Source organism: Cervus elaphus, chromosome 32 (genome assembly GCF_910594005.1).
Source record: "Cervus elaphus chromosome 32, mCerEla1.1, whole genome shotgun sequence".
In the NCBI taxonomy this organism is placed as follows: Eukaryota; Metazoa; Chordata; class Mammalia; order Artiodactyla; family Cervidae; genus Cervus; species Cervus elaphus.
Genome location: NC_057846.1, coordinates 24832170 through 24847966, shown reverse-complemented (window position 1 = coordinate 24847966; position 15797 = coordinate 24832170). Strand labels below are relative to the sequence as shown.

The following is a 15797-nucleotide window of genomic DNA, read 5'->3' as shown; positions in this document are numbered from 1 at the left end:
TTTATTGCTCAATATTAACCTTTTGAGATGCATGCATAAATCTGTGAATCTAATTTGTTTATTCTGTTCTTAGATGACAAAGAGTTGCTTCCAGGTTATTGCTTTTGTGCAAACGCAGCCATGACCATCATTGTACGTACCTTCTGGTACATATGGGCTTCCCTGGTGGCTCAGAGGTTAAAGCATCTGCCTCCAATGCGGGAGAGCCGGGTTCAATCTCTGGGTTGGGAAGATCCCCTGGAGAAGGAAATGGTAACCCACTCCAGTATTCTTGCCTGGAGAGTCCCATGGACGGAGGAGCCTGATAGGCTACAGTCCACGGGGCCCCAAAGAGTCGGACACGACTGAGCAACTTCACTTTCACTTTCTGGTACATGTAGCAAGAAGTCTCTTTAAAGTATATTCCAAAGAGTGGAATTGCTGTTTTTAGGTAATATAAATATATACTTTAACTAGGTACGGTCAAAAATTTTCCCAAAGAACTACTGATTAATGAGATTAACAAGATTAATGAGAACCTAATCTTCTGAACACCTATAATCTTAGATTTAAAAATTATTCCAGAAGGTTGGGTGTCAAATGGCAACTAATTGTGATTTTATCATTATTCAGCAGATTCCTAAGGAACATTTTTTTTGTATCCTATTAGCCATTAATGAGTCCTCTATCCTGAACTGCCTGTTCACACTTTTACATATTTTTCTATTGGGTTGTTTGCTTATATATTCAGTTTTATATGTTCTTTACACTAAGTTTTATTAGCTACAGTTTTAATGTGTGGCTGGTATTGTGTCCAGTTGCTTGTTTTCTTGCTCGATTTTAATCTTACAGTTAAGTCATATTGGTTCCAAAGAACCATTTTGAAAATTTTACTGGCAGTACCAAGAATCTCTGGATCAATCTGGAAAACTAACAAGTTTATGATACTGAGCTCTCCCTATCAATATACATGGTCTAATTTTTCATTTATTTTAGTCTTCTTTGATTTCTTTCAGCTAATATCATTCTATTCTTCGTATGAGGCTCATACATTGCTTTTAATTTTACTCTTATGACAAATTTTTGCTGTATTTGTTTGTGCTATCTTTTATTTAGCAAATCCTAAGCATTAATTTGCTACTATATAAAAATAAAATTGACTTTAATACCTTGAATCTTCTATTCAGCAACCCTGTTAAATCTCTCATGAATCCCATTGATTTGGGGAAGACTTTGGGTTTCTCTTCCCTTTAAGGTAAGGATGGTATAGGGGTGCACCCTGGAAAAGGCTGGGAGAAAAGAATATCCCCTTTAGATCTGAGATGCATGTGATTACCTGTATAACCCTGATATAGAGGAAAATGTGAACAATGCGAAAGCCACTCAGGCAGCCTCAACTGCAGAGTCTCTGAGGAGCTTGTGTAGAAGATGCCTAGGGATTTTTTTTTTTTTTTTAAAGTTGTCCATTCATTGTTCAACTTTGAATCAAACCATTCAAGAACCTCCTCCATAGATTTGTTACTCTCTGCTATCTTTTGGTTCAAAAATTGTTGACTGATTCATTAAAAATTTTTTACCTTTTAAAGAGTAAATTAAATATAGTAGTACATGGAACAAATGTTATAAAATAGACAAAATGATAGCATTTTAGGTGAACACAGCATGTTTTGAAAACATCTCTATGTCAAGTTCAATTTTTTGCAACAAATATTCATTGAGGGCTTCCTATAGGCAAGACTCTGACCCATTAAGAAAAGTATTTGTTTGGTTATCCTGTGCCAGGAAAAATAAAAAAGATAGTAAATTTTACTAATATAAGCCATCAATCTCAGAAATAGAAATAATGCTCACCCCCATCTTTACTCTGTAATAGGTTTATCACCCTGATTTATTGGATAATTGCCTAATCCATCTTGCATATGTAGACAAGAATTCATCAACCTGAGATACTTAAATGTATTCATCATTAAAAGAAAATTCCAACTAGCTAACCATTACACCCTAATTCATTAGCGATGGTCATCACTCAACACTTTCTAGAGAAAAGTCATACAATTGAAATGCTTATGAGAATTTTTTCTCTGACTCAATGAAAATTCTAACATTTTTCAATTCATGTCTAAAACATGGAAATACTATGGTAATATTTAACCTGAAAAGTGTTAGTTGCTCAGTTGTGTCCAACTCTGTGACCCCATGAACTGTAGCCCACCAGGCTCCTCTGTCCATGGAATTCTCCAGGCAAGAATACTGGAGTGAGTAACCATTCCCTTTTCCAGGGGATCTTCCCGACTCTTTGCAACACTATGGACCTAGCCCGCCAGGCTCCTCTGTCTATGGGATTCTCCAGGCATTAATACTGGAGTGCGTTGCCATACCCTCCCTCCAGAGAATCTTTCCAACTCAGGGATTGAACCTACGTCTCTTACAGCTCCTGCTGTGGCAGCCAGGATCCTTAACCTATATAGTTTTAGGGACATAATTTCTAGTAGCAAGAAAACAAACACTTTGCAAGCATAAGAAATTTCTGAGCATGCTGTAGATTTTTCCATAAATGTTATTTTCTCCTTTTCCTCCTTGTGCTGTGTGTTGTAGGGTAGTAGGGAGGTTATATCTTTCAGAAGAGGACTTTGAAGACTCAAGTAAATGTTAAGTATTTAAAAGATTTAAAAGATTTAATGCTCTTCCATTTAGTTCATTTATTTGAGCTACTCAAGTCTTCTATACTTGCTACATCTGCTAGCAATACAAAAATATATTTAGAATCAATGCAAACAATACTGAAATATATTTGGTAAAATTGCAAACCCTCCACTGTTGCTACCAATCTCATTTCCCTCCCCAGAAGGAATAAAAGCAGTGTACTTTGTAACTTTAGAATGTTTTTCTATGCATTTACATAGATGGATTCATTGGAAGGACTGTTGTTGAAGCTCCAATACTTTGGCCACCTGATGCAAAGAGCCAACTCACTGGAAATGACCGTGATGCTGGGAAAGATTGAAGGCAAGAGAAAGGGGTGGCAGAGGATGAGATGGTTAGATAGCATCACCAACTCAATGGATCTGAATCTGAGCAAACTCCAGGAGATAGTGGAGGACAGAGGAGCCTGGAGTGCTGCTGTCCATGGGGTTGCAAAGAGTTGGACAGGACTCAGCGACTGAACAACAACAGATTCATTCATAAATGGATAAAATGTTACATAATTTAGAATAATTTTGTTTCAATATAAATGGAATCATAAATATTTATGCAAAATTATTTTCTCATAATAATAGGCCTTAAAATGTTTCCATGTTTTATTTGGAAAATATAAGTATGGAAACATTGCTTTTTCAGCTGCCACAGAGTAGTTTTTTATGTATAGTTTAGGATATTATCTAACCATTCACTTACTGATGAAAATTTATAATATTTACATCAATCTTTGAATATGTTTTAGATCATCCTGGTGTGAATATCCTTATAGATGCCTCTCATAACAAAAGCGAGCAAGTATGTACTAAAGATACTTGGACATTATATTTTCCCTAAGGGAAAGAAAGGCCTAGAAATTACATATGCCGTCCTTCAATCTACAGAACGCATCCAGAAGATTCCTTTAAATTCAGTTATGTGTTTCTCAATATGTCCCTCTAGTCAATTCTCATGCCCATGTACTCTGTCTTTTCCCAGTTCAATTAGCTCTATCAGATTGTAGAAGATTTGTTTTCTAGATTAAAACTTTAGCTATGATTTCTAGTATCCCAGGACTGTCTAATGTGTGATACAATCAATAATGTGGCTGGTAGGAAAAAACTGCTTAAATTTGGCTGAATTCAGATTAGCTGAAAATAAGCTATTTAACTCAACAATTTGTGCAAAAATTAATACATATAAGAACTCTGTTATATATTTTGTTAAATATTGTGTAACCACCTATTGACCTTTGTAATATTGTACAGATCATTTTCTAAAATGCAGTGTCTATTATAGCATATGTAGATATTGATGTTTCGTCAGTAGAATTTATATAGCATTGTTTTTTACCTTACCATAATTTATTTAGGCTATTTTGTTTCATGTCGCTAGAAGTTTGAATTTTTCCTGTATGTTAGTTTTCTAAGCAAAATCTTTCTCTAATTTTGCAATAGCAATTATTAGGCATTATCTGCTTATTTCATTAATTTTTACCTATATTTCTAATCCATTCTTAGATAATGCCCACTCTCTTTCAGCTTTCATGGAGAAACATTGTTGTTGTTCAGTCACTCAGCCATCTCTGAATCTTTTGCGACCCCATGGACTGTAGCCCACCAGGCTCCTCTGTCCATGGGATATTCCAAGCAAAAATACTGGAGTGGGTTGCCATTTCCTCCTCCAGGGGATCTTCCCAAACCAGGGTTTGAACTCCTGTCTCCTGTACTGGCAGGCAGATTCTTTACTGACATTAGATTAACTCAAATAGCAAACAAAAGTGGCTTACTTTAAAAAAAAAAAAAAAAAAAACTGCTTAATTTTTTTTCCCCTTGTACAAAAAGGAAAACAGACTCAGATAAACAGAATAGGCATAACTGTCTTTAAATTGTTATTTTCAAAGTAGAAAAATTCTATCCTTCAAATTTCAGTTCTTTTTAAATTAATGTTTCATTATTGTCTTCTTTTCCTATTTTTCCATATTTAAAGAGAAATGTATGTTTTATTTTAAAGTAGAAAAATATAATTTTTCTATTTCAAAAATAAATGTTTTTAAGCATTTAAAAATAGAAAAATATAAAAGGGAGCACAATGCCATATAATGTTACCTATCCAAACTATCTTTTAACCTTTTAATTATCTGTACAAATTGCTTTCTAAATACAAAATATGTTTATTACATATTATTTAAATATTTGTATCTCAGTTGTTAGCAAAATTGGGATCATACCATTATTTTGTAACCTACAATAATTTATTCAGGCAATTTACCAAATGATATTTACCTTATTCCAACATCTTCCTAGCTTAAACAGAGTGTACAGAAATAATTTTATTATGAATTTGAAATATGAAAACAAAAAGATTGAGACTAAGGTGAATTGATTGGTTAAATATGAAAGAACATGACTGAAATGATATTAAATATTAAAAGACAAAAAAGTAGAAAAATACCTATAAATGGAAAAGAACATGTAATGATGTTTGAAGGTCTGCAAAATGTCCCAAGGTGCACCAAATATAACTAATAATAATAAAAAAAAAAAAAAATGAAAGCAGTGTCTAGGAATTCTCATTTAAAGCCCATCATCATTTCAGCCAAAATGACCTGCTGACCAACTTGCTTTTAACTAAATTGCTTTCAGCGAAATTATGTTCTATAAAATTGCATTTGTCCACACTGCTTTTTCTGAGCTTTTTTTTATTATTATTTTTTAATGGCCAAATTATATGTTGCTATCGGGACAGAATTAGGAATCTAGAAGCCATTTTTTCCCATGCTTAGTTCTTTTCTCTATCTCTGCATCTCTCTGTCTCTGATCATCTTTATCCTCAGATTTCATCATTGATCAATTTCTATCCCCAGACCATGAGATTCTTCCTGTGAATATAAATGTCATTTGAAAGAGGATCTTCTTCATACCAGACCTTCAGAAATACTCTTGAGTTATGGCTTTTTAACCACAGAATATCTTAACCCACCTAGTTTTAGGATGTTCCCTTCAGTCCTTTTTCAAATGAAATTTCATGCTCATGTTGTTATCTCTCCTTATAAGATAAAGACCAGGGCTTCCCTGGTGGTCCAGTGGATGAGACTCTGCCTGCCAATGCAGGGGACACAGGTTTGATTCCTGGTCCAGGAAGATCCCTCATGCCGCAGAGCAACGAAGCCTGTGCATCACCACTACTAAAGCCCGTGGGCTGCAGCTACCGAAACCTGTGCACCTCAAGCCGGTGCTCTGCAACGAGAAGCCCCGCAGTGTGAAGCCAGGCACCACCACGAAGAGTAGCCCCGCTTGCCGCAACTAGAGAAGGCCCAGGTCCAGCATCAAAGACTCGGTGCAGCCATAAATAAATAAATGTTTTAAAAACCCTTTAAGCAAAAAAAGATGAAGACTAAATATTTTAAGTGAACTCCTGAATAAAACATGTGGTGCTGTATAACCAACGAACAAATCAACTAGGCTACTCTGTCACTCACTGGAGCATTTTACAACAGCACACGCTTTCCACGTAGACCAAGAACACTCTATTCCCCCCTCTTCTGGCTTCATCCTCCAGTTCCCAAAGCTGTCTGCACAATGTTACTGCCGTAATAACAATGCAATAGAGAAAATAATGATCACTATGCCAGTATTCACAGCCTTTCTCTCCTGAATTCCAAAGATTCTTGTTTGAAAGGCCATCTCTTGACTTCTTCTCTGTAGCTCCAATCCAAACAGCAGGCTGCCTATGAGACTACATCTTCCCAGTAGCTGTACCAAGAGCAAGAGAATGGGGAAGTGTCCCAGGGCAGAGGGTCTGGTGAGTGAGGTGTGGCGGACACAGTGCCTGAGAGCGTGTTGAGTGAGGCTTATGAGGTAGGAGGGAACAAGTGAAACACAGGAGCAAAGTGGCATGAAGGAACAGGACATTTTTACTTTTGTGATGTGTGGTTTTCATGAATGTGTAATATTGAAAGAGGAGATTCTGTTTGAAAGCATTTGTGGTAAAACCTCCTGTGTCATGGACAGAGTGAAATGGCCTGGCTGGACTTGTTAAGAAGGTGAAAAGCAAAAACGATGCCGCAGAGCTTCTGGAGTGAGATTAGTGTTTCCTTTTAACATGATTTTGAGAGACTGGATCATGTGTAGACATGGCTTATAAATATCATCACCTGGTCAAGAGCAGAATAACATGTCCTGACCACTCTCACACAGGTAAAATTAGAATTAAAAACCATCCTCCACTTGAAGACAAATTCCCAGGGATCACTCTAATACCAAGGGGCAAGTCTGGCTCCCTTGCCATCGTTTTTGCTTCAACCATCTAATAGAAATTTGCACAACAATCACCAACTACATTCCAACTCAGATTTCTCTCAGCTCTATAATCAGCCCATATCCTATTTTGCATTAATCCCTTTCAGCCTAACCACATCACACTCAGCATCTCACTTGAGAATGGAACACAAATCTGTCATCTGAGCAATACTGAAGTCTTGCTGGAACATGACTCGCTGCAGTGTTTAGGAAATTGCATTGCTCTGGAGAGAAAATCTGAGAAATCTACAAATCTCTGCATACCTTATGGCGTCCTTTTATCACTCCCATGCTAAAGGGGACCAGAACTCACTCTGGCAGCATTGGGATGGGAACAGCCCTGTAAATATATTAGATGTTAGGTTCAAGTGCTGTGACCGTGGCAGCAGGATTTTTGCACATATTTTCAAAAGAAACCTACCATAGTATAAGGCTACCCTTGAGAACTCATCTGGACCTACTTTGTAAACCCCCCGTATCTCTCACTTCCCTGGTTACTGCTGTCTGTTACGACTCCTCAGAAGCATATCTTTATGTTTGCCCTTATTTCATTTGCAACATCCTGTCATATGAAAGTTGTCCTTAAGTTCATGTTTCCCCTAAAAATACCTGTTTTGTTCACAGCTACATTCCTGGCACATAGGACAATGTTGGTACGTAGTACATGTGCCCATTTGACAGTGCCTGTATCCGCTCTCTTCTTTACTTTTATCTCAGTTCCAAAAGCTCAAACAGTGCCTGTGATAGTAGCATAAAGGATCTGATTTTAATCGTCAGAGGAAAAAATTCATAAAAATTCACAGTAGTTAAAGATAGGAGAAAGTGCAGAAAAATCCTATGTTAAGATAAAGGACTAGGACCAAATGATGTTTTGCAGTTGTTTACAATGCTCTAGGAGCTGAAGTTTGTAAAGAAACCATAAGTAGTAATTTCTAAGAATGCAGTTACCTGTGTTAGGGTGGTCAGGAAAGGACCCTCTGAGGATATTTTCATAAGAGAACCAAGTAACAAGATGCAGAGAGCCATGTGCAAACTTGAGAGAAGATCATTCCAGGTACAAAAAGAGCAAGTTCAAAGGTCCTAAGGCAGGGGGAGGCTCAGCAAATTCTAATGATAGGGCCAGCAAATCAAGTGAAGATAGATCTGGGGAGAAAAAGCATCATTAGTGTTTACCAGTCTGAAGATTATTTTCCAAATATTTGCTTAATAATGTCTATGATGGCCTCATAGCATCTCTAATTTTTTTCTTTTAAGTTTGTTACTTTCCCCCCTTAAAAAAAATTGTTTAAAAAGACTTGCAAAGTTGCTTAACATACTCCAAGTTATCTGAAAAATTTTCTTCAACTTGAGTAGCAAGAGGAGATAAACACAATTTGTGAATTATCTGCTTGGGAAGGGCACTTAGAGAGAAAATGTAAAGAACATCTGTAAATAGCATTTATATGAAAGAGTTTAAAAGATTATCATTTTCCCCAAACTATTATATCACACAACTACATAATTTTTGTTGGAACATAAGGAAGTGGACAAGAACAGGGAAGCTTGGAACTTGAAAGGTAAGTTATGACTTCTCATTGATTGTTTCTAAGAGGAAATTAATTATGTCTTTCTTAATAGAGGGATAATAAGGGAAGTGGAGGTCTATAGAAGATAGAGAAAAAGGCTATAAAATTTTTGATACTTGAATAAAGTATTTTAATTCCCAGCTGAGAGTCCAGTGACAACTACCATAAAATCAGGAGGACCCAGTAAAGACTTGGAATGAGCTAATTTTACTCAAGAATGAGAAAAAAAAAAAATTGGCATGAATAATAATTGAAGATTAGAGGGAAATGTATTTAATACACTTAACTTTGTAAAAAAGAAAATTCTGACCTAAATTATATATTATTCATTTAAATTCACAGTATTTAAAAGCACTAGATAGTAATTCTCACAGACACTAAGTATAGTTCTGTTAAGCAGTCTTCATTTTTTAAAAGAGTGGAAAAGGGACTTTGGTTTAAATCTCTCAGTTAATCACCCTTATAGGAAGTCTAGAGGTTAATATGAGGACTTAGTTATCTCCACACACCAGGTGGATAAATATGGACATTTGAAGTATAATGTCCAGAAGATAAAAAATTTTAAAATCCTTGCATTATAGTCTACAAAATAAAAATATTTTAAAAAATATTAGTGTAAATATATCCAAAGTCTTTATAAATTTTCAGCTAGATCAGTTTTGCTAGCTGTTAACTTTAGAAAATGTTGGGAAACCCATCTAATAGAGGAGAAGGAAATGGCAGCCCACTTGAGTATTCTTACCTAGAGAATCCCATGGACAGAGGAGCCTGGTGGGCTACAGTCTGTGGGGTCAAAAAGAGCCGGACACAACTAAGTGACTAACACACACGCACACACCTAATAGAGGCTTTTATGACTATGATTCCTCATCTTTGAAGCATTCTTTCAGTGAAGAATATTCTAAGCTCTATATTAGGTTGGAGGAGAAAGTTAGTTAAATGCTTGAACTTTCCTAGATGAACTCAGATGTCACAATCTATTTTTTTCCTTGTTGGGGCCAGAGAGAAAGTAAAAAATGTGCTCACCGTGATAGGAAAAAGATCTACTCCCTCGAATTAATATTTTTAATACTGTTTATTACTGCCACACTGTATCGGTAATTGGTCTCCCAATTTGCTTCCACATATTGACATGAAATACTTCCCCATTTTACAGCCATTCTTCTTTTACAATGTTTCAGCCAAAAAGTGATATGTCTAAAGGGTTGTATCTGGATTCTAGTGTTGGCAACAATTTAATTCACCTTGCTATGCTCCATCTTCTATAGAAGAATCAATCTTCCCTCAGAAAGCATATTGCATACATCCAGCACTAAACCTGTGCTAATTTTAAAGAAGAGAACCTCCTACTTAGATAACCAGTACTTTCACTCCCACATCTCATTTCAATTCCTGTATTCTCATACTGCTCTTGAGTTCTCTCATATTTACTGTTAGCTGTCTGGTTTATAAATTGTAATGTCAAGCACGAAAATACCAGACATTTCTCATGCACTTTAGGCTCCATTTAGGATCTTAGGATGCTCTTTGTAGCTGAATTGTGAAAATATTATTTGTAGATTTATAATGAATTTTGAGTTTTGTGGAATCATAAAAATCAAGTGTTTACTCCATGGCCTGACTATAAAATTTAGTGGGTATTAATTTTTACCTTTTAACTCTATATTTGACAAAAGTATGCATTTACCAACAAGTTTCCAACAGTAGCAGTGATACGGTGCACTTAGAATCTTTTTTCTGGATTTTTTTCTAGTAATTTTTTTTTTATAGATGTAAAACAAGACAAAATTCTATTCCAATCCCCATTTCTTCTATTTACTCACAGTCAAATTTTTAACATTACTTAAACCTGGCTTCCTTGATCTGAATAGTAAGCATAATATCACTGTCATAGGCCATTATAAAGATTCAATAACTGAATATAAAATAGATAACTAGTAAAGACCTGTACAGTACAGGAAACTCTATTCAATACTCTGTAACGACCTATATGGAAAAAGGATCTTAAAGAGAGTGAATATATGTATATGTATAACTGATTCACTTTACTGCATAGCAGAAACCAATACAACATTGTAAATCAATTACAATAAAAAATTGTTTTAAATTTTAAAAAAAAAAACTTAAGAAAATAAATAAGATACAGAGATGTAATGAATAGCCCATGGAATATAGTCAGTATTTTACAATACTTTTAAGTGGAATATAACTGGTAAAGATATTGTATGTTGTATACCTAAAACTAATATTGTAAAGTCAATAAAAAATAAAGATAAAAAAAGATTAATGAGAGATTATGCTCAGTAAATTTTATTTTCCTTAATCTAACTTGCTGAAGCTTCTTTATAATTATAAAAATTTGAGATAATAGGGGATTCACATGGAGTTGTAAAAAAATGATACAGAAATTTCTTCTTACTTTTAAATCAGTTTTCCCCAGTAGAAGCATTTTTCAAAGCTATAGTACAATATCACAGCCAGGATATAACATTGATAGGATCTACATACAGGTCTTGTGTAGATCTCCCCAGTTTATCTGTACTACTATGTGTGGGTGGTGTGTATACGTGTTTAAATTTTTAAGTAACTTTAAACTTAAAAAAACAAAAAGAATAATAGCAGGAACATTTTTTCTTTTTCCTAAATAATTTTAATTTAATTTCCTAAATAATTTTCATTTGCCAACCTGGTACCCCAAATATATTAAGTATGAATTTCCAACAAACAAGGACAGTTTCACATATACAGAATTACCATCAAAATCAGGAATTTAACATGGATACATTATTACCATCTAATCTCCAGACCTGACTCACATTTCACCATTTTCCAATAATATCCTTTCTAGGAAAGGATCCAGTTGTGTTTAGTTGGCATATCCATTAAGTTCAGTTCACACTGGATCTGTTCCTCCATCTTGACTTAGATGATTTGACGCTTTTAGAAACTGTAGTTAAGTTATTTTATAGAATGTCCCTCAATTTGAGCTTGTGTGATTCTTCTTCATGACTAGATTCAAATTACGTATTTTGGGTAGAAGTATCAGAAAAGTAATACTGAATTATTCTCATTGCATTCTGTCAACTTATAAGTAAGTTCAATGCATGCCATTACTGGGGATATTAAACATAAGCACTTGACAAAAGGTATTTTCTTTCAGTTTCCCCAGTTGTAAAGATTCTCTTTTGCCTTTGTAATTGATAAGTATTTTGTGCAGAAGAGCTTTGAATCTATAGTAATATTTTGTACATCATTTAACTCTCACCAAAATGTTTTACATGCATTGATGTTTTTGGCTGAGTTACTTATTACTCTGATGATTGACAAGTGATTATTTTATTCTATAGTTCTCTATTACTTGGCATTCCTCTGTTATGAAAATCTTTCAACTCTTCCATTTATTCATTCATTTATTCATGTATTCAGGTCTGCATGAACTTGTAGATTTCCATTTTATTCAATTGATTCTAATATATTGCTAGTATTTCTTATTTTAATGCTCAGGGTGTTCCAGATTTGACTAGTGGGGATCTAAATGTAGTTTGTGTATCCTTTTGACATGGTTCCATCACTAAGGGAACGAACATTTCTTTATTTTTTGGCACATCAAGCTTTTCCTGACTCACCTGTTTTTTCCCTTTCCCAGCCCAGGAATCAGAAATTCCTCCAAGGAGCTGTAGTTCCTTTTAGTGGAGAATGATATCTACAAAGGAAGATCTGAGTGAACAATATGCTCATTGCTATTGGGGTATCTCTGCTCCCAAGCTCTCTCAGACAGACCTAGGGTATGTAAGAACTATACAATATAGAATTACATCATCTATCCCCACATCTCCCTTTCTCCCTTCCTTCCTTTGTTCCCTCCTTCATTTTTTCCTTCTAATCTATTGAAAATTAAATTCACATTAATATTTCCATATTTAACCCAACACTCCAGGGTTTATTCCCATTTTCTCTTTTTTCCATGCTGTAACTCTCTTTCCCAACAGCAATAAATTAGACTCAACTTTTCTCAAGATAAATAACTGTTTGATTATTTACCTGCTTAAGTACTGAACTCATATCAGAGCCACCATCACCCTCCTCTTTATCCTCCCCATCTCCTCACCACTGTGGCACAGAAACTTCCCAGGTTGCTTGGTTTCTGAATACCCTGCACCAGTTGCTACCGCTTCATTCCTCTACATGGATGCCATCCTCACCCCACTCAGTCTTCAGTCCTCAACTGTCTCATCCCGGAGTAACCAGGCCAGGCTGCCCCCTACCCCCATGCACCCCAGCCCCCAGAAACTCTCCTACCTCACTCAGATTCTAAAAGCCCCCCACCTTAGGTACTGCCCATAACACTGTATGGATGACACTTTTCTCACATCTTTACCTAACAGCTTCTTGATCAAATTAGGAAAGGAATGGAGAAAATGAGGAAGTAAAGAGGAAAAAAGGTTTACAGAAAGAAGGAAGGGAATAATTAGTCAAGGGTTTGTTTATAGGCCCCTATCTTACACTATACATAAAAGTCAACTAAATGGATTAAAGACTTAAACACAAGGCCTGAAACCATAAAATTCCTGAAAGAAAACATCATATTGTCCACTTTATGCAATTAAAAATAAGTAAATAAAAGCAGAATTACCTTGAGATCCAGCAATTCCACGTCTGGGATTTACCCCCAAAAATTGAAATCAGAATCCAAAAAGGTTTTACCACTCCTGTGTTCATTGCAGCAGCATTCATAATAGCCCAGTTGTGGAAACAAATTAAAACTCCATTAACAGATAAATGTATAAAGAAACTGTGGTATGTGCATCAAATGGAATACTATGTAGCCTTTAAAAAGATATGAATTCTGCAATACTAAATCATGTGAACAATCCTGAAGGAGATACTAAGTGAAACAAGCCAACTACAGAAGACAGATATGGCTTGATTCCATTTATATGAGGTATCTATGATGTACAATATTGTACCTATAGTCAATGATAATATATTGTACACTTAAAGAATGTAAAGAGGTGGATCTCATGTTAAATGCTATTTCCATAATAAAACTTTAAAAGTTAAAAATACAACCATTCTGATCTCAGTGTCTAACATAGGACTTGTACTGATTGAATACAGGTAATAAGTATTTGATGAATAAGGAAAAAAGCCAAGGAATTTCTTTATTCCCAATAGAGAGATGACAAGAAATTCTCTTTTAACTGGCAGGGAGAAAGAGTAGTGAAGGAAAAAGTTAATTTAGGCTATTTAAAACTCTATTTAAATAAAGAGTTGTCCCCAGAAAAGTTTAGAGAATTATCACAATTGGGCTTTAGAGTTCTTAACCTCTTGTAAAAATTAATGAAAAGACATCTTGGGCTTTCCTGGTGGCTGGGTGGTAAAGAATCCCCCTGCCAATGCAGGAGACACAGGTTCAATTCCTGATCCAGGAAGATCCCACATGCTGCGGAGTAGCTAAGGTCGGGCGCCACAGCTGTTGAGCCTGTGCTCCAAGTCTCGAAGCCCAAACTGCTGAGCCCGCTCCACCACTGCTGAAGCCTGCGTGCCCCGAGCCTGCGATCTGCAACGAGAAGCCGCAGCAATGAGAAGCCTGCATGCCCCGAGCCTCAGCTCTGCAACGAGAGAAGCCACTGCAGTGAGAAGCCTGCCCGCCGCAACTGAGGAGGAGCCCTCACTCACCATAACACAGATATATTTTAAAAGCCATCTTAATTAAAATAGAGTCAGGAAGCCAGAAGGGGGTGCTCTCTGGCCTAAAAGATTGCAGATCTCAACAGGAAGAAGACAGACTTCCTCTTCATGCCTGGCAAGAGCTCAGCCAATGAGAGACTGTGGCAGCTCAGCGGGTGAAAAGCCATTATACTTAGAACTCTCAATTCCTCCAATAGACTCTCTGTTTAGTACAGATCTCTCAGCTTCCTTCCCCCCTCTTTAAAAGTTCTTCTCTGCTTGCTATGAATAGACTTGTGAGTGGCTCGCCATGGCAATTCTTTGCTGCTCCTGATTAAACCCATTTTTGTTTTTGTTGGAGAAGTGATCGGCAGTCTAAGGTCAACACTCCCCATTTTGTGCCTTTCTGTCTCACATGTTGTGGACACCTAGCACCCTCATGGACTCTCCCAACCTATTCGACAAGGATCTAAAACTCATTCACATATTGTAAGTAAGCAAAAGCCAGGTTTGTTTTTTTTCCCTTAATGAAGAGAGACTAGGTGCTAAGTGTTCTTTACCTACCTGACATCTTTTTCTAAACAGATGGCTTTCCCTAGGCACTGCGTTTGGCCTGCTTCTCCATCATGCTTCCAGCTGAGGTCATGGCTCGGGTTTTGACCTGTTTATCTCATATCTGGTTCTTCCCTGTCTACGCTAGACCATACTCTTGCTCTAGATTGTATTCATAGCTGGTTCTTGCTTCTTAATAAACAAAAAGATAGAAATGACTTCTCAACTGCCCCGGGGGAAAAACTGATCGTGGACTGGATGGCTGAAGTTTGGAAAACTGAATAGACAATACAGCCTTTTGTGGTCTTTCTGACACTGCAAGGAAGACAGGCTGCAGAAAACAAGCTCAGAAGGACAGCATGCCCGTTCGTCTGGCGGCGGATCAGAGTGCACACCGAGGCAGCGTTGATGCGCACAGACCAAGGAGAGACCCGGGGAAGCGGTGCTTAGGGGCCGGAACATACGCTCCTGAGGCCTGTGCTCGTGGCTGAGGTCATCTCACTCTCAGATCTTCCATCAGATTTTCTTTAGGTTTTCCTTCCCCTATGGTTTCTCGGCGGTGAGGTGTTTTATTGAACGTCTGGAGTAGCAGCATAGGAAAATGTCATAAAGACGGAGGAAATTAAACAAAACATGCCCGGTAGGAGCTGCGCATGAACGCGCCAATTCCTGTTCTTCGTTGCTGTTCTTTCCAGATGTGGAGAGTTTTCTTGAAATGGAAGAAATAAAAAAAAGAAGGGTTAGTGGTGTCTAAAAATATATAATTGGATTCCATGACTATTGTGCTGGAAAGGTGTTTTTCAGGAGTACTTCCTGGAGAGAGAAGACACAGGAGAAATTATATTTTGGCTGGCCTGGCACTGGCAACATGATTTTCCACCCTGAGGACTGACTGTTTTATCTGGCTGTCATCTTTTTGGCTTTGCTGAAAGTTAACCCTCTGAATGGATATTAAGACCCGACTGCCAAGGTAGCTGTTCAGTGTCTCTACCTCAACAGTTGGCTGGTGTTGCTGCATATTAAAAAAATAAGATATATTGCTATGGAATACAGG

The 15797-nt window shown here is 36.7% G+C and overlaps 1 long non-coding RNA gene across 4 annotated transcripts in view; it reads right to left on the bottom strand.

Annotated features, from left to right (window-relative positions):
- The window catches only part of LOC122688014, a 29271-nt gene that overhangs the window by 4803 nt on the left and 8671 nt on the right, over positions 1-15797 (bottom strand). Inside the window, exons 8-12 of one of the 4 annotated variants that reach the window (XR_006339298.1) lie at positions 14756-15452; positions 13155-14081; positions 12148-12224; positions 7905-8099; positions 7220-7296 (exon numbers count right to left, since the gene is read on the bottom strand). This is a non-coding gene — a long non-coding RNA (uncharacterized LOC122688014). Of the gene's footprint in view, positions 1-7219; positions 7297-7436; positions 7695-7904; positions 8100-9268; positions 9305-12147; positions 12225-13154; positions 14082-14755; positions 15453-15797 lie in introns of those variants that run through there. The other 3 variants (XR_006339297.1, XR_006339296.1, XR_006339299.1) reach the window with 3 other exon arrangements.